Source organism: Microtus pennsylvanicus, chromosome Y, assembly GCF_037038515.1.
Source record: "Microtus pennsylvanicus isolate mMicPen1 chromosome Y, mMicPen1.hap1, whole genome shotgun sequence".
NCBI lineage: Eukaryota > Metazoa > Chordata > Mammalia > Rodentia > Cricetidae > Microtus > Microtus pennsylvanicus.
This window is the reverse complement of record NC_134602.1, coordinates 42,166,542-42,185,519: the sequence shown is the minus strand read 5'-3', so window position 1 is coordinate 42,185,519 and position 18,978 is coordinate 42,166,542. Positions and strand designations below refer to the sequence as shown.

The 18,978-nt window shown below is 41.1% G+C and overlaps 1 pseudogene; it reads left to right on the top strand.

Annotated features, from left to right (window-relative positions):
• Positions 1 to 1,206, top strand: LOC142842064 (uncharacterized; annotated as a pseudogene).
• The last annotated feature ends 17,772 nt before the right edge of the window (positions 1,207 to 18,978 follow it).

The window sequence follows — 18,978 nt, the reverse complement described above, 5'->3', positions numbered from 1 at the left end:
ATGGATCCTGGCCCTCATGGGCACCCTGATCAGACTGCCTACATTGTCACTTGGGAAGCCCTGGCTTATGACCACCCTCCTTGGTTCAAGAAATTCGTTTCTCCAAAACGCCCCATTTTCGCTGCCCCTTCTGCACCTACCCTGCCCCCACCTATCCTTCCAACCCCGGCCTCCCTCTCGCTCCTCCCTCTCGCTCCTCCATCTACCCTGTACTAACTAAAGCCTCACAGAAAAAGAAACTGCCAGAGTCTTAGGCAAAGCCAGCCCCAGGGGTTTTGCCTCCAGGAGACGATCTCCTGGTGGACCTGCTCATGGAAGAGCCACCTCCATACCAGGGAACACCACCCCAGGACCCTGGTGAGGCGGAAACAGCAGATCCCTCGGAGGACAAGGAAGCTGCGGAGCCGCTGGAGCCATCTCTGATGGCGGCCAGACTTAGAGGAAGGAGAGAACAACATCCTGCTGACTTGAGCACTTCCCAGGCTTTTCCACTTAGAGCAGGCACCAATGGCCAGACCCAATATTGGCCCTTCTCGGTCTCAGATCTCTACAACTGGAAGAATAATACCCCCCCTTATCTAAGGATCCCTCCATGCTAACTTCTTTGATTGAGTCTATTCTAGTCGTCCATCAGCCCACCTGGGATGATTGCCAGAAAATCCTGCAGACGCTTCTGAAGACAGAAGAGAAGCAAAGAGTCCTCCTAGAGGCGCGAAAGAATGTCAGGGGGGCTAATGGCTGCCCTACTCAGCTACCTAATGAAATTGATGCGGCATTTCCCCTAGAACATCCGGATTGGGATTTCACTATGGACGAAGGTAGGAACCACCTAATCCTCTATCGCCAGTTGCTCATAGTGGGTCTCCATGGGGCCTCTAGGCGCCCAACTAATTTGGCTCAGGAAAAGAATATTATCCAGGGCTCCAAGGAAACCCCTTCCGCCTTTCTAGACCGACTTACGGAAGCTTACCGCATTTATACTCCTTATGATCCAAGGATCCAGGGCTACAAAGAAATGTTTCCATGTGCTTTATTTGGCAGTCAGCTCCAGACATTAAGAGAAAATTGGAATGATTAGATAACCTAAAGGAGAGTTCGCTCCAGGATTTACTGAAGGAGGCAGAGAGGATTTTTAACAAGAGAGAGACACAAGAAGAGAGGGATGAACGGCTCAGAAAAGAAGCCGAGGGAGAGATGAAAGACTAAGGAAGGAAGCTGAGGAGAGAACCGCACCAAGCGGTTCCTATTGTGCTTGTAGCACTGGGCTCACTCCTTGTCTATCAACAACCATACTTAACATGACCTCTGATTACTGTGTTTTAATTGAAGTATGGCCTAAAGTTGCATATCATGATCCTGAATATATTTATAGTCATTTTGAAGGGAGACCTCGATTTAAATGAGAACCAGTGTCTCTGACTCTAGCACTGTTACTGGGTGGCTAACTGTGGGAGGCATAGCATCAGGGGTAGGAACTGGTGCTTCTGCCCTTATAGCCACCAGCCAATTCAGACAACTTCAAGCCGCAATACATACAGACATCAAGGCCCTAGAGGAATCAGTCAGTGCTCTTGAGAAGTCCCTAACCTCCTTATCAGAAGTAGTGCTACAGAACCGTAGGGGGCTTGATATACTGTTCCTGCAAGAAGGAGGCCTATGCGCTGCCCTGAAAGAGGAATGTTGCTTCTATGCAGACCATACTGGGCTAGTCAGAGACAATATGGCAAAACTGAGAGAAAGACTCAAGCAGAGACAGCAGTTATTTGAGTCAGAACATAGATGGTTTGAAGGCTGGTTCAACAGGTCTCCTTGGTTTACCACTCTGGTTTCCTCCATCATGGGCCCCCTAATCATTATACTCCTAATCCTACTTTTCGGACCCTGTATCCTAAATCGCTTGGTCCAATTCATGAAGGGTAGACTCTTGGTCATACAAGCCTTGGTCCTCACTAAACAATATCATCAGCTTAAACAATATGATCCAGAACATGTTAAAAGTGCCCACTAGTTGAACTAATGGTTTTATTCAAATTAAAAAAAGAAATGGGAGAATGAAAGACCCCTTCCTAGCAACATTAAGTTAGCAGCAGCAATAACACTATTTTACAAAGGCTTGAATTTTTGAGCAACATAACTGAAAGCTAGGACAGGGGAGTTCAATTTAGAGGTAAGGGTGTTGGTCAACTTAGGGGCAAGGACATTGAGCCAGACAAGATATCTATGGTCCACCATCTGGACTACCAGCAGGGAACTTGGGTCCAGAAGAACAGTTTGTACCATAAATGGGCCGAGTCAGCATGCATATCTGATTTCTTGGAAACCACATAACTGTACTCAGTTTGAACCTGAGCCTTATTTAAATTGCCCAATCAGAACCCTGTAACTATGCTTCTCACTACTGTAACCACGCTTCTGCTTCCCTACCCTATAAAAAGACCCACTGCTCCAACCTGAAGGTGTGCTAGTCCTCCGAGCGACTAAGACGCCCCAGGTACCTGTGTATCTGAATAAACCTCCGCACGAGTGGTCTCGCTGTTCCTTGGGAGGGTCTCCCCAGACTGAAAGGCAGCCCACCTTGGGGGTCTTTCAATCTCAGTCCATGGGAAAGTGCAGCAGAGCTAGTAATTTCTAATTCCAACTGTGTTCTGTCTCCCTCACAGAATAATGGAGTCAATAACAGAATTGAGAATCACAATCAAGGGAATGCTATTCTTTGTACAGAGAATAAGGAGAAACTAGGAGTGTTGGCTCACTGATAAGCTTCTAGTCTGAACAAAGAATGGAAGTCCTTTTATGAGCAAGAGGTTGGAAGGAAACACCCAGGAATTTACAAGGATCACCCCAGCTAAGACTTCTAGAAATAGTAGATAGGTAGCCTGAACTGGCCATCACCTGTGACCAGGCAAGACTTCCAGAGGGTGGACTGGAACACCAAGCCGGAAACACAACCTCTGGCCTACAGTCTATACTGCCTATGGTATGTGCTTGGGTAAAGGTGGTGCAGAGATTGTGGGAGTGACCAACCAGTGACTGGCACAGCTTGAGACCCATGCCACAAAAGTAAGTCCATTTCCTACACTGCCTGAATTACCAGAACCCAAACCTGGATGGATAAAACCACACAGGATTGGAGAAAAAAAAATGTCAGTGTAATGATGCCAAACAATATTCTGCTATATTCATAGATTGGTGACTACCCAGTTGTCATCAGAGATCCTTCATCCAGCAACTGATGGAAACAGCTGCAGAGACCCACAACCAAACATTAGGCTGAGCTTCATAGAGGGAGGAAGGATTGTAGGAGCCAGAGGGGGTCAAGTATATCACAAGAAAGCCCACAGAAACAACAAACCTGGCGTCCTAGGAGCTCACAGAGTCTGAACTGACAACCAGGGAGTCTGCACGGGACTGAGGTAGAGCCTCTACTCATATGTGACAGACGTGTAGCTTGGTCTACTTGTAAGACTCCTAACAGTGGAAGAAGAGACTGTCCCTAATGCTTTGGCTGGCTTTTGGGACCCTATTCCTCATACTGGGTCACCTTGCCTAGTCTTAAAGCAGAGAGGGGTACTTAATCTTACTGCATCTTGATATGCTATGTTTTGATGATATCCATGGGAGGCCTGTCCTTTTCTGAATAGAAATAGAGGAGGAGTGGATGGAGGGAGATGGGGGAGGAAATGGGAGGAGAGGAAGGTGTGGTTGAGATGTAAAACAAATAGATTTAATAAAAAGGAGTTATAAAGCAGAGCAAGGGGTTGGTAATAAGGGAGAAGGTTATACATGACTTCTTCATGGAAGGAGTGACTAGACGGTCACTTTGACATTTTTCATGTCTCAAGTTCATTTCATCTGGTTATATTCAGCATCTGGTTTGCAGCAGTAGCAGCAGCAGCAGACACAGCCCCAAATGTCTGTTTGGCTGGCTAGGTATTGTCAGAAACGAAACATGGTTACCAAAAAGAATTGTCTCTCAGGGTTTGAGAGGATGTTTTCTAGTAATAACAGAGACAAACAAACATAAGAAAATGATTATACAGACTGCATGAACTACGTTTCCACTTGTACCAGTCATTCTCAATGAGCCATTTAAGCTCCCAGTGTCAGTGACTAATGAGTATACGATTAAGTGGTGAAAATACCATGTGGCCAGAAACCTATGTTGCTCCTGGAGTACTGGACACAGAACTTGTCATACATAACCACATTATGTTTCCCATTTAGTATTGCACAAGATACAGTAATTGATCTGCAATTCAGAACCGGGCCCCCAAACCAAGATGCAGTCATTCCAGCACACAAAGCCTGAAAGTCTGACAAATGTTAGACTACCAGAACAAAGCCAAGTGAGAAGGGGGTTGGGACACATATGCAAAGGTACAAGACCTAGCCATTTATGGAAAATGGGTAGCTATTCACAGTTTACTTTTTGGTTTTGTGGTGCTGGAGACGGAACCCATGGCCTCATATATGCTAAGCAAATGCTTTACGTTGAGCCACACCCCAGCCTCCCTGCCTCTTGAAGATATTATTAGCTCCTACACTGACTTCTGCAGATAACATTTAATGATATGTTGCTGCCATCTCTGTGGACTGGGGTTACTGTTCCAAAGAAACACAGAGAGGTCTACATTAATTATAAACTGATTGGCCTAGTAACTCTGGTTTGTTGACAGAGGTTTCCTTCTTGCCTGATCCCACAGCCATTTAGTACCAAAGAAACACAGAGAGGTCTACTTTAATTGTAGACTGGTTGGCCTAGTAGCTCAAGCATCTTATTAACTAATTCTTACATCCTACAACTTAACCCATTATTCTTGTCTGTGTTAGCCAGGAGTATTGGTACCCTTCATCCACGAGGCCTTGTCATGTGTGTCTTCTATGTCTGGGGGTGACAACTGCAGACTGGCTCTTTCCTCTTCCCAGAATTCTCCTGTTCTCATTGCCCTGCCTCTATGTCCTGCCTAGCAACTCACCATCAGCACTTTATTAAGCAAGTACAAGAAACAAATCTTTACAGGGTAAAACCATTGTTCCACAGCACATCTCTGTCTACCTAGCAAATGTATATGATAGTATCTGATGAGTCTTAAATTATGTTACATATTTGAAATGTACTAAACATAAGATCAGACATTGGTACTACCTTTATAGCAAAAACTGTTCAAAAAAAAGAAGGACCATAGATATAAGTTTTATTGTTTTTATAGAGCTATACATTTTTCTCCCCTGCTCTCCCTTTCCCACCTCTCCTAATCTTACCCATGATCCCCACACTCACAATTTACTCAGGAGACCTTGCCTTTTTCTACTTCCCATGTAGATTAGATTAAAAATTAGATAGATAAATAAATAGTTTATTTGTGTGAGTGTTTGTGTGTGTGTGTGTATGTGTGCATGTGTGTATGTGTACATGAGTGCAGTAAGATATTTGACATGGATGCTAGGAATTGAATTCTGGTCCTTTAAAAGGGCAACAAAAGTCTTAACCACTGACCCATTCCTCCAGATCTAAGGTAAATTCTTAAAGTAGAAGAGTCAAATATTGAGGATGACCAAGACATATCAGTGTAACATACATTTAATACAAGCAGTTTGGTTTGTGACCCATAGGGTGTATGCATTTAAACTGAATGTTTAATTATGAGGTTGGTCAGAGTGAAAAGGTCCTGACTACGTTTAGGTAATGAATTCCTTTTCTAGGTTTTTTCCTGCCATATCTGACCATGTGTAATACAGCCATTGAAATTTGCAAACAGGCACAAGTTATGAACTGGTAGGTGATTTTTCTAATTTCAACATATATTAATATTACATATTAATAGGGGTTCTATGTGATATTTGACAATTAACATAATGCACACTTATCAAATCTGGTGTTTATCAACCATATGCCTACCTTCCTAATCTCTACTGAGGGCCATTCTACAGTAGGATATTTGCCTTCTTGTTTCTGACTTGTTTAATAAAACTTAATGTTTTCCAGTTTCATTCTCTTACAGCTAATGTATCTATAGTATATCTATATGGTCATGTTTTTCTTTATCCATTCATCCAGACATGATCACATTTCTTTCTACCCATTCATCCAAACACCTAGATTGATGACATTGTCTTAGTTATTGTGAATAGTGCTGGAATAACCATACAGATATTACCTTATAGGATCATTTGGAGAATACTTATTAGTTCTTATAATAAAAACAAAGTAGATAATACATTGTATATTTACTATAGTGTATATTCATATATAAATAGAATAAAAATAAGCTTAACATTTCTAAACAAAAATGTCCATTAACTTTTATAAAATACCAACTCCATACAAGAAACTGAGATATTTTTCTCAAGTTTACGACATAGCTAAATTTTCTTCCTAAATAAAACTATACATATATATCATTTTTCTGCACATAAATAAATAAATTTTCATGTTTTCATTTATTCTCTGATAATTTCACGTAATATATTTTTATCATAGTCCATTCTATCCCCAGCTTTTCACAGGTCCTGCACTATGCATTAGTCAAGATTCTCTAGAGGGACAGAATTACTGAGGCACACAGGGTTAACATCAGAGAATTGGGAAGATTACAAAAAGCAATGAGTGATTAATATAGGGTCTAGTCATATTGATCATGTGAATCTAGAAAGAGAAAAGCATCCATAAATAACAATAAGAGAAAGTTTCTTTAACTTGGGGTGATGAAGGGTACATTTATGAGTTCATAAATGTTTGCACCATTAGGAAGTGTGAACTTGTTAGAGGAGTATGGGGTTTTTTTTGGGCTGACCCTGAGTCATTTACTTTAGGCACACTCAAGTGCAGCACAATTTGGTGAAAAAACATTCCTGGTGATAAACTTAATCCCCTGGTAACAATAAAGCATAAGACATGACTACATCAAAGCTCTTTGTAAAATACATGTGGCATCTTCCCTAAACCTGGGTTCTATAGATTGACAAGCTCATGATAAGGGTCTGGTTGAGGCTCTGGTATGGTCTTTGATACACAGATAGCTCAAAGGTCACCAGGCTGTTAACTATGTTGGTTCCCAGGCTTCTGGATGGGAAACAGTTTGTGGATCCCTCTCTTTGAAGGGACAAAGGGGTCTCTTTGAGGGCTGTGTGTTTACCGTTCCTGGTTCCTCAGTGCTTATCTGTGAGCATAAGGGGCTCTGTGCCTCCCAAAGCAGGGGTAGGGGCTGGACTTCTGTGCACGATGTACATCCTGGCCTGAGCTGGAGGCTGATGACAGTGGAAGTGGAGCTACCCAGAATACACCAGGGCGATGGTGTGGAGCCCAGGCTAGATCTGAGGAAGGGGGAGGGTATGCAGAGAGTAGGATTAGGAAGACCCTCTTGGCTAGACCTCAACAGAAGTTATGCAGGACAGGACTGGGCCTGGATATTTAATGTTGCATATAAAAGATGAAGTCATGAGATTCCAGTGGTGGGAAGGAAAGAATATTGTTTTGCATTATTTGAGACAGGGCACCACTATTCTGTATCTCTGACTATCGTAGAATTCACTATGTAGACCAGGCTAAACTCCAACTCACAGAGATCCATGTAGCTCTGCCTCCCAAGAAACTACAGAATTTGATAGTCAGTGTTTGACTTGCTGGGTTTCAGTCTTTTGTTTTTCCCAATCTTTATTCTCTAGGACTTCCCTTTCCAAATAAGAATGTATATTCCATGCCACTGTATGTTGGAAGTATGTGTATTTATATACATGCATTCATTATGAAGTTGTGTATGTTGTACCAGGCTACCAACAAGTTCCAAAATCATGACATGGAGACTTCTTATTTGTTGTGAATGCTTGGCCTATCTTAGGCTCATTTCTGGCTAGTTCTTTTAACTTAAATCAACTTGTTTTTTTATTTATCTACCGTTTGCCTCAGGGCTTATTACCTTTCTTAGTTTTATATATCCTATTTTCTGTGGTTCTCTTTGTCTAGCTGGCAAGGGGATGCTTGGCTTCTTATCCTGGATGTGTCCCTCATTCTCTTCTTCTTCTCTTTTTCTTCTACCTGAGCCTAGATTTCTCCTCCTATTCAATCTCTTTGTGTTCCAGCCAGCCCTGCCTATCCTTTCTCTGTCCAGGTATTGCCATTTAGTTCTTTATTAGACCAATCAAATGCCTTAGGCAGGCACAGTGAAACACATGCAACACATTTTATATAATTGAACACACATCCTTAAATTATTAAACAAATGCAGCATAAACAAATGTAACAAATATATATATATATATATGTATATATTCTTGAACATTCTAATAAAGACATGTGTTCATGTTTTATGTCAAAGAAAATAAAAAGTTAAAATGGTCTAACATGCATTATATGAAAGCCACCTTTTCTCTAAAACACAGCCCAAACTTATGCAGAGAGTGATGTGTGTGTTAGGGATGGGAGTTGCAGAGGGCTCACAGTTAACAATCTACCTTGAGTCTCAAAAGAGACTTTGGACTCTTGATCAGTGTTAATATTGTTAAGGAGTATATGGACTTCATGAAGTTGGGTTAAATGCATTTTTAATCATGAGCTGGCCATGAGCATTTGTGGGTAGGAGTAGGCAGTAGAAGTTGTATGATGTATGTCCCCATTGGCTGATGTACTTGAACACTTGGTCCCTAGCTAGTGGCACTGCACTGGAAAATTGTGGAAGCTATAGAAGGTAGAGGCTTGCTGGAGGATTATGTCACCAGGGGTAGGACTTGAGTATTTATAGCCTCACACCACTTCCTGTTCTTTTTCTCCGATTCCTGGATGTGAATGAAAATGTGATCAGCCAGCTTCCTGTTCCTGTCACTGTGCCTATCTACTGCCATACCTTGCCTGACACCGTGGAGTATATCCCTCTTGAACTTAATGCGAAGAGAATCTTTTCTTCCCCAAGTTGCTTTCTGTCATGATAGTTTATGATAGCAATGGGAAAGAGCCTAATTCAAGGACCTTGACCTCAGTGATGAAGTTGTAGTCTCCGTTCATTTAGTTGAGAGTCCATTCTGTAGCTCCCAACTCATACACTAGCTGACTCAAATTCCTGAGAGAACTGAGCAATTCACAGTTCTAGCTTTAAAATATACTTTATGCCTTATTTTGAATATCTCACCTTTAAGGATTCCTGAGCTGTAGCTGCTCAAGTGACTTGGACAGTGCTGGTCCAAGGATTTAGAAATAGGCCCTAAGTATTTGGGCAGGCACTGACAAAAGACTTTTCTGAGTTTTCCCATTCTCATGTTTTGGTCCTCTAGTAGGTAGAAGACCTGTTTCTCTGTTGCCTTTACAGAAGCTCCACAGGAAGGCCATAATGCCCTTTTCAATTTCCTGTCAAACAGAGGCCATAAAGTCTCCATATCTAAAGCTCAACTGTCCGAGGACACTTTATAATACTTGGAGCTACTTTTGTCACAGGGCACTAGGTCATTAAGTGAAGGAGTCCATTGTCTCTTATCCACTGACTGAAGCTCTCAAACAACGTACAGAATTCTCCGGAGTTACAAGATTCTGCTGGTTATGAATCGCTGGTCATTGGGAGACAACTTGTTCTGTATCTGCTACTAAAAGATACCCAGGCATCAGTAATGTGTCTCTTGACTTGGGAAACAGAGGCACAGCATTCCTTTAGGTAGTTAAAATGTGCTCTACTTGAAACCACAGTCTTGAGCATTCCTGTTAGAAAAGTAGTTGACATTTATATGTCAGAAATGAAGTGAGTACTGTTGTGAGCTCTGACCAGCCCCGTGGTCTTGCCTGACAGCCTTTGGACTCCTTAAGCAAATAATCAAATTTAGGCCAGATATGATGGCATGTGATTTTTAATCCCAGCACTTAGGAGACAGAAGCAGGCAGATCTATGTTGAATTTGATGCCAGTCTGGTCTATATAGTAAGTTACAGATCCAACCAGGGATACATAATAAAACTCTCTCTCTCAAAAAAAGTATATATCTAGTGGCCAGCCCACCTTAGGGTAATAGTAACAGTAGCTCTCTTAATTCTTGAGGCTACCAAATGAACCTTGGGAAACAAACAGATTATATACATGGTTGGTTAAGCCTGTTATCCTCTAAAGGAAAGTTCTGGATAGCTAATAATTGGCCTCTAAGATATAAACAGTCCCCGTGTGAATTAAAAACACTAGTGATTCACTTACAGTTACCAATAATGCATCAGTGTCACATTAAGGAACAAATTAAAAGCACTTGCCTTTGGAGTCATTTAACCAAGAATGAGTTCAGATTAGAATTTTCTACTATGCTCTTTGTGTCTTCCATCCTCTTTCTGTCTATTATGCGAGTCTAAATTTGTGCCTACCTGTGGGTTGTCTAATGACTCTGTTCCTGTGTCTGTGTCTGTTCCTGTGTGTGTCTGTCCCTGTGTGTGACTGTGCCTGTCTGTCTGTCTCTGTGTCTGTCTGTTGTCTGAGCTATCTTTTGTGCTTCTCTCTGTGTGTGTGTCTGTCTGTATACCATGTGTCTGTCTGTTACATGAGAGTTGTGTGTATTTGTGTGTGTGTGTGTGTGTTCCTATCAAAGGTCTTCAGTCTGTCTTTATTGAGCAGCACAGAAAGGACCATATGGGAAAGGAACAGTCTAATTGCCAGAGCAAATAATTTCACAGAAAAAAATTTCACAGAGTTTTACAAGTGATTAAGTCACCAGCTTCAGCTGATCCAAACAACAAAAGATGCTGCAAGCATTATTTATGAACAATATTCAAAAAGGGTTTCTTTCAATGTAGCATAAATAATCAAAGACTAGAGACAGATATTGGGGTTCAATCTGAAGATCAGAAAAGCAAAGCAGCCAAGCCACTAGAAAGATCTTACCTCTACCAATGCTCAGACAAAGGGACAATCCCATCCTCAGCATGACTGCAGGCTGTAATGCTCACCACCAAACCTTAGATGGCATGGAGTTGTTGTCTCACCCTGCCTTATATACCCCTCTCTACCCAGCCATATCACTCCTGTCTCCACCTCTGCAGTGCTGAGATGAAAAACCTGTGACTCCAGAGTGCTGGGAGCACCTTTGTGTGAGCTCTGTTTCTCCTTTGGGACAGATTAAAACTTGTGTAGCCCAGGGTGGCCTCGAGTCCTGAGATTAAACATGTGTGCCACCACTCCCGGCCTCTAGCAGCTTAGCTCTGTGCTCTGATCTTCAGGCAAGCCTTATTTATTAAAACACATATAAAATATCACTATCATTTACACTCAGATATCTTAGTCAGTGTTTGCCTGCTATAGCAATCCTGCAGAATCGTGAGATGTTTAGTGGGGCTTAACCCCAAGATACACCTCCATAAGAGACCAGTAAAGCAGACATGGACAAAGATTTCTGTGAGCCATTGAGGAATTAAAATTCCTCTCCAAAAGGAAAAGAGTGATAAGTCTGTTTACTCCTCATTTGGGGAATATGTAATATTTTATGTCCCCAATGCTTGCTAGCACTTTATTTCTGTCTGCTTATACCCCGAATAAAAATTTGTTCCTTGTGTATATCCAGGAACATGCTGAAATAGTAAAGAGAGCATGGTGGGTATGTTCTCTTCAAGGAGATCATTGAAATCAGTTATAGCAGAACATTAATCAGGCCAAACCTAATTCCTTGACTTTAAGCCACACATGTACATAATATGGTTGATCAGAAGTGGGCTGAAAGAAATATAAGTAGAGTCTGTATCAATAAGATAACTAATGAGCCAAAAGGAAGTTGCTGTGGTGAGATCATGAAGGCAGATAAGCACTCTGATAGGTAGAAAGGCTCTTAAGTGTAGGGATAAGTCCTGCCACTAAGGGGGCTTGTTAGCCTCGGGCTAATGTTTGCCTATAAGTTTGGCAAGCATGCTCCCAGCCTTAGCTTCTGCTTTCCTGGTCTCCATGGAACGGTGGTTCTGTAAGTCTATTTCTCCATTAAAGCTGTATATATATATTTACAGTCTGTCTGCATTCGCATACGTCGTTACACTTAAGGTCCGATGACAAACTAAGATCTCTAACTACCTTGAAGTAACTTTATCTCCGTGACAGAATTGTCAACTCGACACTGAGGAGACAAGGCTCTGGGTATACCTGTGAGGGACTGAATAGATTAAGGTTGCCTGTGACAATGTCTGCAAAGGATTTCTTGATTACATTAACTGATGTGGGAAGGCACATTTTCATCATCAGCAGGACCATTCCATGGGTGAGGATACTTAATGGGATAAAAATAAGAAAGCTGCATTAATCGCAGCACCCAGGCACTCATTCCATCCTCACTGGTACTTTATTGCATCTACTTTATGACTACCTGCCTGGGGCTCCTGTCTCTGGGGCCAACCAGGCAATTATGGGCTCTAAACTTGAACCCTGAGCAGAAACAACCTTCTCCCACTTATTTGCTTTTCTTTGGAATATCTTATCAGAGTAACAGGAAAATAAACTAAGACAAACACCACTTAATATTTTTGAAAGTTTTTCAATTCTCTTTTAATTTAATTTTGGAGGATGTCTTATATGAGTTCTGTATTTATATCACTTCCTCCTCCTTTTCCTCCTTCCAACTCCTTCCATGTCTCCCACTCACTCTCCAACTCATGCTCTCGTATTTGTTAATTATTATTGTCACGCAAACGTTTATATAAATATAGTCTGCTGAACCCATTTAGTGTTGCTCATATGCATATGTGTTTAGGACTGACTTGGAGAAGATTCATTCTTCCTCTCCTAGAAGCTGTTAACTGCTTGCACCTCTTCATCTCAGAGTGAGGCCTTTTGCAATTTCCCCCTTTCCACATTAGCATATCAACAAGTATTATAATTTTCAGGTCGTGTTTATGTAATGTAACATATTGTTGAAAGGTAATGGGTGCAGTTGTCCCGTCATCTATAGAAGACAGTATCTTATTTTTCCTTTTTGATTTTTTTCAAGACAGTGTTCCTATCTTCTAGATAGAACTAACTCTGTAGACTAGGCTGGCACTAGACTCACAGGCTACACCCTGCCTCTGATTCCCAAGTGGAAGCTGGGAATAAAGGTGTGTGTCACCACTGCCCAGCTTAAAAGACAATATCTTGCAGAAGATATCCTTGCCCTCTGGCTCTTAGAATTATTCTACCCCCTTCTTATATGATGTTTTCTCAGTATTAACTGTAGAGGTAGTATCAGTAGGGGCTGGGCCCAGCATAGGCAGTGGGTTTTTGAACTTCGACAAATTGTGTTTTTCTAAATGCTCCCCATGTGCTGCAAAAAGCTTGTTTGATGAGGGCTGAGAGCTACAGTTGTCTGTGGTTATAAAGATAATATTTAGAATACAGTTGGGAATTATACTTGGGCTTTCTAATTTTGTTTTTGAGACAAAGTTCCTCTGTAGTTTTAGAACATGTCCTGGAACTAGCTCTTATAGACCAGACTGGCCACAAACTCACAGAGATCTGCCTGCCTCTGCCTCCTGAGTGCTGGGAATAAAGACATGTGCCACCACTGCATGGTTGAATTATACTTGTTCAAGGAAGTGACAGTAGTAGGTTATATTCTAAGGTCCATGACCTCACCAGCCATGTACCATGTACACCAGCTAGGTGTACAGTACCAGGCATTGAGTCCCTTCCATTGAGTGGGCCTTATAGAAAAAGCCACTTCTTCTCATATATATATATATATATATATATATATATATATATATATATATGTGTGTGTGTGTGTGTGTGTGTGTGTGTGTGTGTGTGTGTGTGTGTGTGTCGCTCTTCCAGATGTCTTGCCCTGATGTTCACTGTTGTGTTTTTTAGTTCTTACAGCTGTGAGATGGGACACTTGCTTACATTTTTTCCTTGGCAGATTGTATAGCTCCTTCAGACACTTTGAGAACTTGTCCTCAGGGCTTCCTAGTTATTTCCAGCTCAGTTCTAATTCCTGTGTCCAAGGTGTGTGGTACCTTCACCAATAAAATCTTACCTTCAGTGTCTGGAAGACACCCAAGGGCAACAGCAGTAGCCTATACTGTTTTGGGAGTATCATGGACTCCCATAACCAACAACTCAAAAGGAGCTATCTCATTCCTGGAATTGGTGGTGGTTTTGCTAGATATAGTCTATGACTTTTGTGAGATTCATTTGTCACCCCAAGTGGTTTTTCACTTAAACTATCTATATGTTATTTATGTAAGCATAAAAGAGTATAATTTCCTATAACTTTTTCATATAGGCTTAATACTATTTATTCTTCTTCCCTCCCCCCTTTATCTCTCTCTCTCTCTTAATCTGCATTGTCCTTCCTCTCCCTTCCCAATTCAACCCCCTACCTCCAGTTTTGTCCTACTGTCCCTTTTTTTATCTCTAACTCATGATAACTTTTTTGCTTTCCTGGTATCTATGCTTACAATATGCTATGCAATTGCATCTAAAGGTTCAGGGGTAGAAGCTTCCAGTGAGAATGCAATGCTTGTCTTTCTGGGTCTGGGTTACCTCACTGAATATGATTTTTTTCTAGATCCATCTATTTACCTTCAAAGTTTTTGTTTACATTTTCTTTACAATTGAATAGTTTTCCATAGTGTATATGGACCACATTTTATTATCCATCTATCAGTTGAAGGACATTTAAGTTGCTTCCATTTCTAGCTATTGTGAAGAGTGCAGCAGTGAACATGGCTGGGCAAGGATCTGTGAAGTAGGATGGCAAGTCCTTTGGGCTTATGCCAAGGAGTAAGTATGGCTAGATTCTTGTATGTATTTACTCTTAGTGTTTTGAGAATTCTCCCCACTGATTTTCAGAGTGGCTGCGCCAGTTTGCAATGACAATAGTAAATGAGTGCTCCCCTTTCCCCACACCTCCTTGGCATTTGTTGTCAGTTGTTTTCTTGAGCTTACCCATTCTGACTTGGGATAAAATGAAATCCCAAAGTTGTTTTAACTTGCATTTCCCTACTAATGATGTTGCTGAACACTTTGAAATAGTTTGTAAGCCACTTTTATTTCTTCTTTTGAGGACTCTGTTCAGATCCATAGCCTATTATTTTATTACATATCTTGTTATCTTGACTGTTTTCCAGTTCTTTATATAGTCTAGATATTGATTCTCTGTCCAATGTATTGCCAGCAAAGATTACTTCCCACACCAAGGGCTTCCTTTTCACTATATTGATTTTTTACTTTGCTGTTCAGAAGTGTTTTAGTTTTAGGAGTTCCTACTTGTCAATTGCTGGTCTTAATTCCTGGGCAAATGGAATCCTATTTAGCATCTTTTGTAGGGTGCTGCCTGTATTTTCTTTTTTTTTAAATTTATTTATTTTTTATTGAAAATCTCCACCCCCTCTCCTCCTCCCACTTTCTTCCACTCCCCCACCCCTCCCTCTCAATTCCAAGGAGCAGTCAGGGTTCCCTACCCTCTGGGTAGTCCAAGGTCCTCCCCCCTCCACCCAGGTCCAGGAAGGTGAGCATCCAAACAGACTAGGCTCCCACAAAGCCCGTCCATGCGGTAGACTCAAAACCTAGCGCCATTGTCCTTGACTTCTCTGTCAGCCTCCACCATCAGCCACATTCAGAGAGTCCGGTTTGATCACATGCTCCATCAGTTCCAGTTTAACTGGCCTTGGTGAGCTCCCATTAGATCAGTCCCGCTGTCTCATGGATGGACGCTCCCCTCGCGGTCCTGTCTTCCTTGCTCAAGTTCTCCCTCCTTCTACTCTTCCTATGGACGGTGGGAGCTCAGTCCAGTGCTCCAATGTGGGTTTCTGTCTCTATCCCCATCTGTCGCTGGATGAAGGTTCTGTGGTGTATGCAAGATATTCATCAGTGTGGCCAGTTCAGGCACCCTCTCCTCTGCTGCCCAAGGAACAAGCTGGGGACATCTCCTTGGACACGTGGGAACCCCTCCAGAATCAAGTCTCTTGTCAACCTTAAAATGGCTCCCTTAATTAAGATATCTACTTCCCTGCTCCCTCATCCACCCCTCCTCCATCCCAACCATCCCATTCTCTCAAGCTCTCCTCATCCTCCCCTTCTCCCTTCTCTCTCCCCATCTCCCCTTATCCCCACCCCACCCCCATGCTCCCAACCCCTGTCCCGCAATCTTGTCCATTTCTAATATCCAGGAGGACAACTATATGTTATTCTTTAGATTTACCTTCTTATTTACCTTCTCTAGAATCACGAATTATAGGCTCAGTGATGCTGCCTGTATTTTCATCTGTCAGGTTTTGTGTTTCAGGTTTCCCATTGAGGTCTTTGATCTACCTTGGAGCTGATTTTGTGAACTGTGATGGATATTATCCTAATTCCATTATTATAAAAGTACACATTCAGTTTTCCTAATACTATTTGTCAAATTATTCCATTTTGTAGCTAATATGATAACATACGACATTGCAAAATTCCACCAGAATATTTTTTTTAGGATTGATCAACAATTTCATCACAGCACCAGATTACAAAATCTATTTATAAAAATTAGTGGCATTTCTTTATATTAACAACAAACAGGTTGTGCAAGAGATCATGGAGACACATTCACAATAGCCTCAAAAATGTCTAGGAATAAACTGAACCAAGGGGCTGAAAGTACTACAATGAAAAATTTAAATCTCTGAAGCAAGAGATAGCAGAAGACACTGGAGATGGGAAGACCTCCATATTCGCGGGTTATAGAATTTTTGTGGTAAAATTGTCCATTCTACCAAAAGCAGTTTACGGGTTTCAATGTCATCCCAATCCAAATCCCCTTGTTTACATTCAATCTGAATAGAGATGTTTTTCTCAATTAAGATTCCTTTGCCCCAGTATATCTAGGTTTCTGTTAACAAAAATCCAAACAGCATACCAGGTTCTTGAATCCCATGACAAAGAAGTAAACCTGGAACCCATGTTTACAAATAGGAATCAGAACATTTTTCCAGACAGCAACATCATTTCCAAGAATGGTGGCAGGCTAGCAAGCTGAGGGTACAGCTCCCAAAGCCCTGTAGCACTTCTGAAAAGTACCACCGTGTTGTAATATAATATTTAGGACAACCTGAATTTATGTTCCCAAGCCATAGTCATTCATGTTTGCCTTCAAAATAAATTATCTTACATCCCCTTTGAAGCATGAGCTGTGTTTTGTGTTGAAAATAACTTCATGTAAGTTCTCTCTTTGGATTTGCACAGTCACCATATGAGAGTCCTTTCCCTCTGAAGGCAATATCCACCTTAAATCTTTGAATGTTCAAAGGGCCAAAAGAAAAAAAAACAACTAACTGAACATCATAAGTGTTACCAGAAATCTTATGGAGTTCTATTAAAGTAACCATATGATACTGAGATAATTATGATCTCTTTCTAGCATTTTTAGCCTTCTTGATTTAAAAAAAAAGCATTTAAGAATAGATGCAAAAAGAAGTTTGAGGACAAACAAGAAACACCAGGGTACACAAGCTGTAGATCTTGGCAGTTGCCAGAGGAGGAAAAAATAAATTAAAAGCCATGCCATTTAATTTAAGCCAGCATGAAAGTCAGCCACATGGCAGACAATCATCAGGAGAAGAATTAGAGAGAGACTGGGGGACAAAAGCCTAAAGTACCAGAAAACACAAACTTAGGCTTTTCTTTGAACTCAAACCAAAAAGACAGGTAGGGAGAAAAGCAAAGGTTCTGAGTGTTGGACAGTGAAAATTCTGGGAAGGAAAAATACATTATATTATTAAAGGGACAATTATTCTGCATATCTCTTTAGCACAGCTTAAGGTAAACTTGCTTTCCTAAGGAGTGATGTAAGGGACTAGGGTTTGGCTGAAGCTCAGGCAGTATTGATCAGAATACCAAGAGGCAAGTATGTATCCATGCAAAGCCTAGAGATAAAAAAAAGGTTGGAAAGATTAGTTCATAGCCCTGGTTTTCTAAGCAAGGCTAGATCTTGCAGGTTAGGAAAAGGCTTAGATTGTTGAAGTTAGGGCTTTTCACTATATTAGAATCTGGAAGAGGATATGTGAAGTCAGGACACCAAGAAGAATGGTAGAAATGATGCAAAACGGCCATGAATGAGGTTATGGGGAGGGTCATTCTGACTGAATCCCACAGCTTATCTGACACACATGTGGTCATGGTCAGACGAGGTGGGTGTTAACAATCATCTCTTTTCCCCAAACTCTTCTGTGCCTAACCAAGATAGAAGAAATTCCTAAGCCCTCATCTCCTCACAAACACCAACAGTATGAGAGATCAAGTCAGCACCTCCACTCCAAACCCTACCAGTCTTGCAGAAATGCATGGCAGCAAGAATTACATAAATGAACTCCAACACAGAAGTTAAAGAACAACCATAATCTTCATTAAATGATTCAAGGAAAACACAAAGATACAGCTCAATAAAATTAAGGAGACTAAACACCTAACTGTTGCCTAAGAAAACACAAACATAACACAGTTGTGGATGAAAGGATAATCCAAGACTAACGAACAGAATCCAGTCAGTATGTAGAAGCATAAAGACTCAAGCTGAAATAAAGATGGAATTGAAAAACCCAATAAGTGAACTAGAAATTTCAAAGAAAAGCTTTACAAGTATATTGAATCAGCAGATATAGAATATAAGGACTCAAAGATAGAGGGTCTAAAACAAATATGCAAATAAAGTGAAAAAGAAGTACAAAAATTCCATTTATAAGCTCCCCACCCTTTAAGCCTTCAGAATCCTAATTACCTCTGAAGGATCTACAATTTATTTATTTGTTTGTTACTTCATTTATTTTATTATTTATACAGGATTTCATTATCAAGCTTCAGTGGCCTAGACCTCACTAAGTAAACCAAGCTCACTGCCTTGAGTGAATAAACTTCTCTTATCTTTGACTCAGGAGTGCTGGGGGATTAGAGGTGAGCTTACCACACACTTGGAGGTCCCTTATAATGCCATCTCATCAGTGAGTTGGGCACAACTCTGAACTTTAAAAACACCAATACACTATAACAATCCTTTACATGGAACAAAAACTATCTCAGCTCCTAGCATTCTG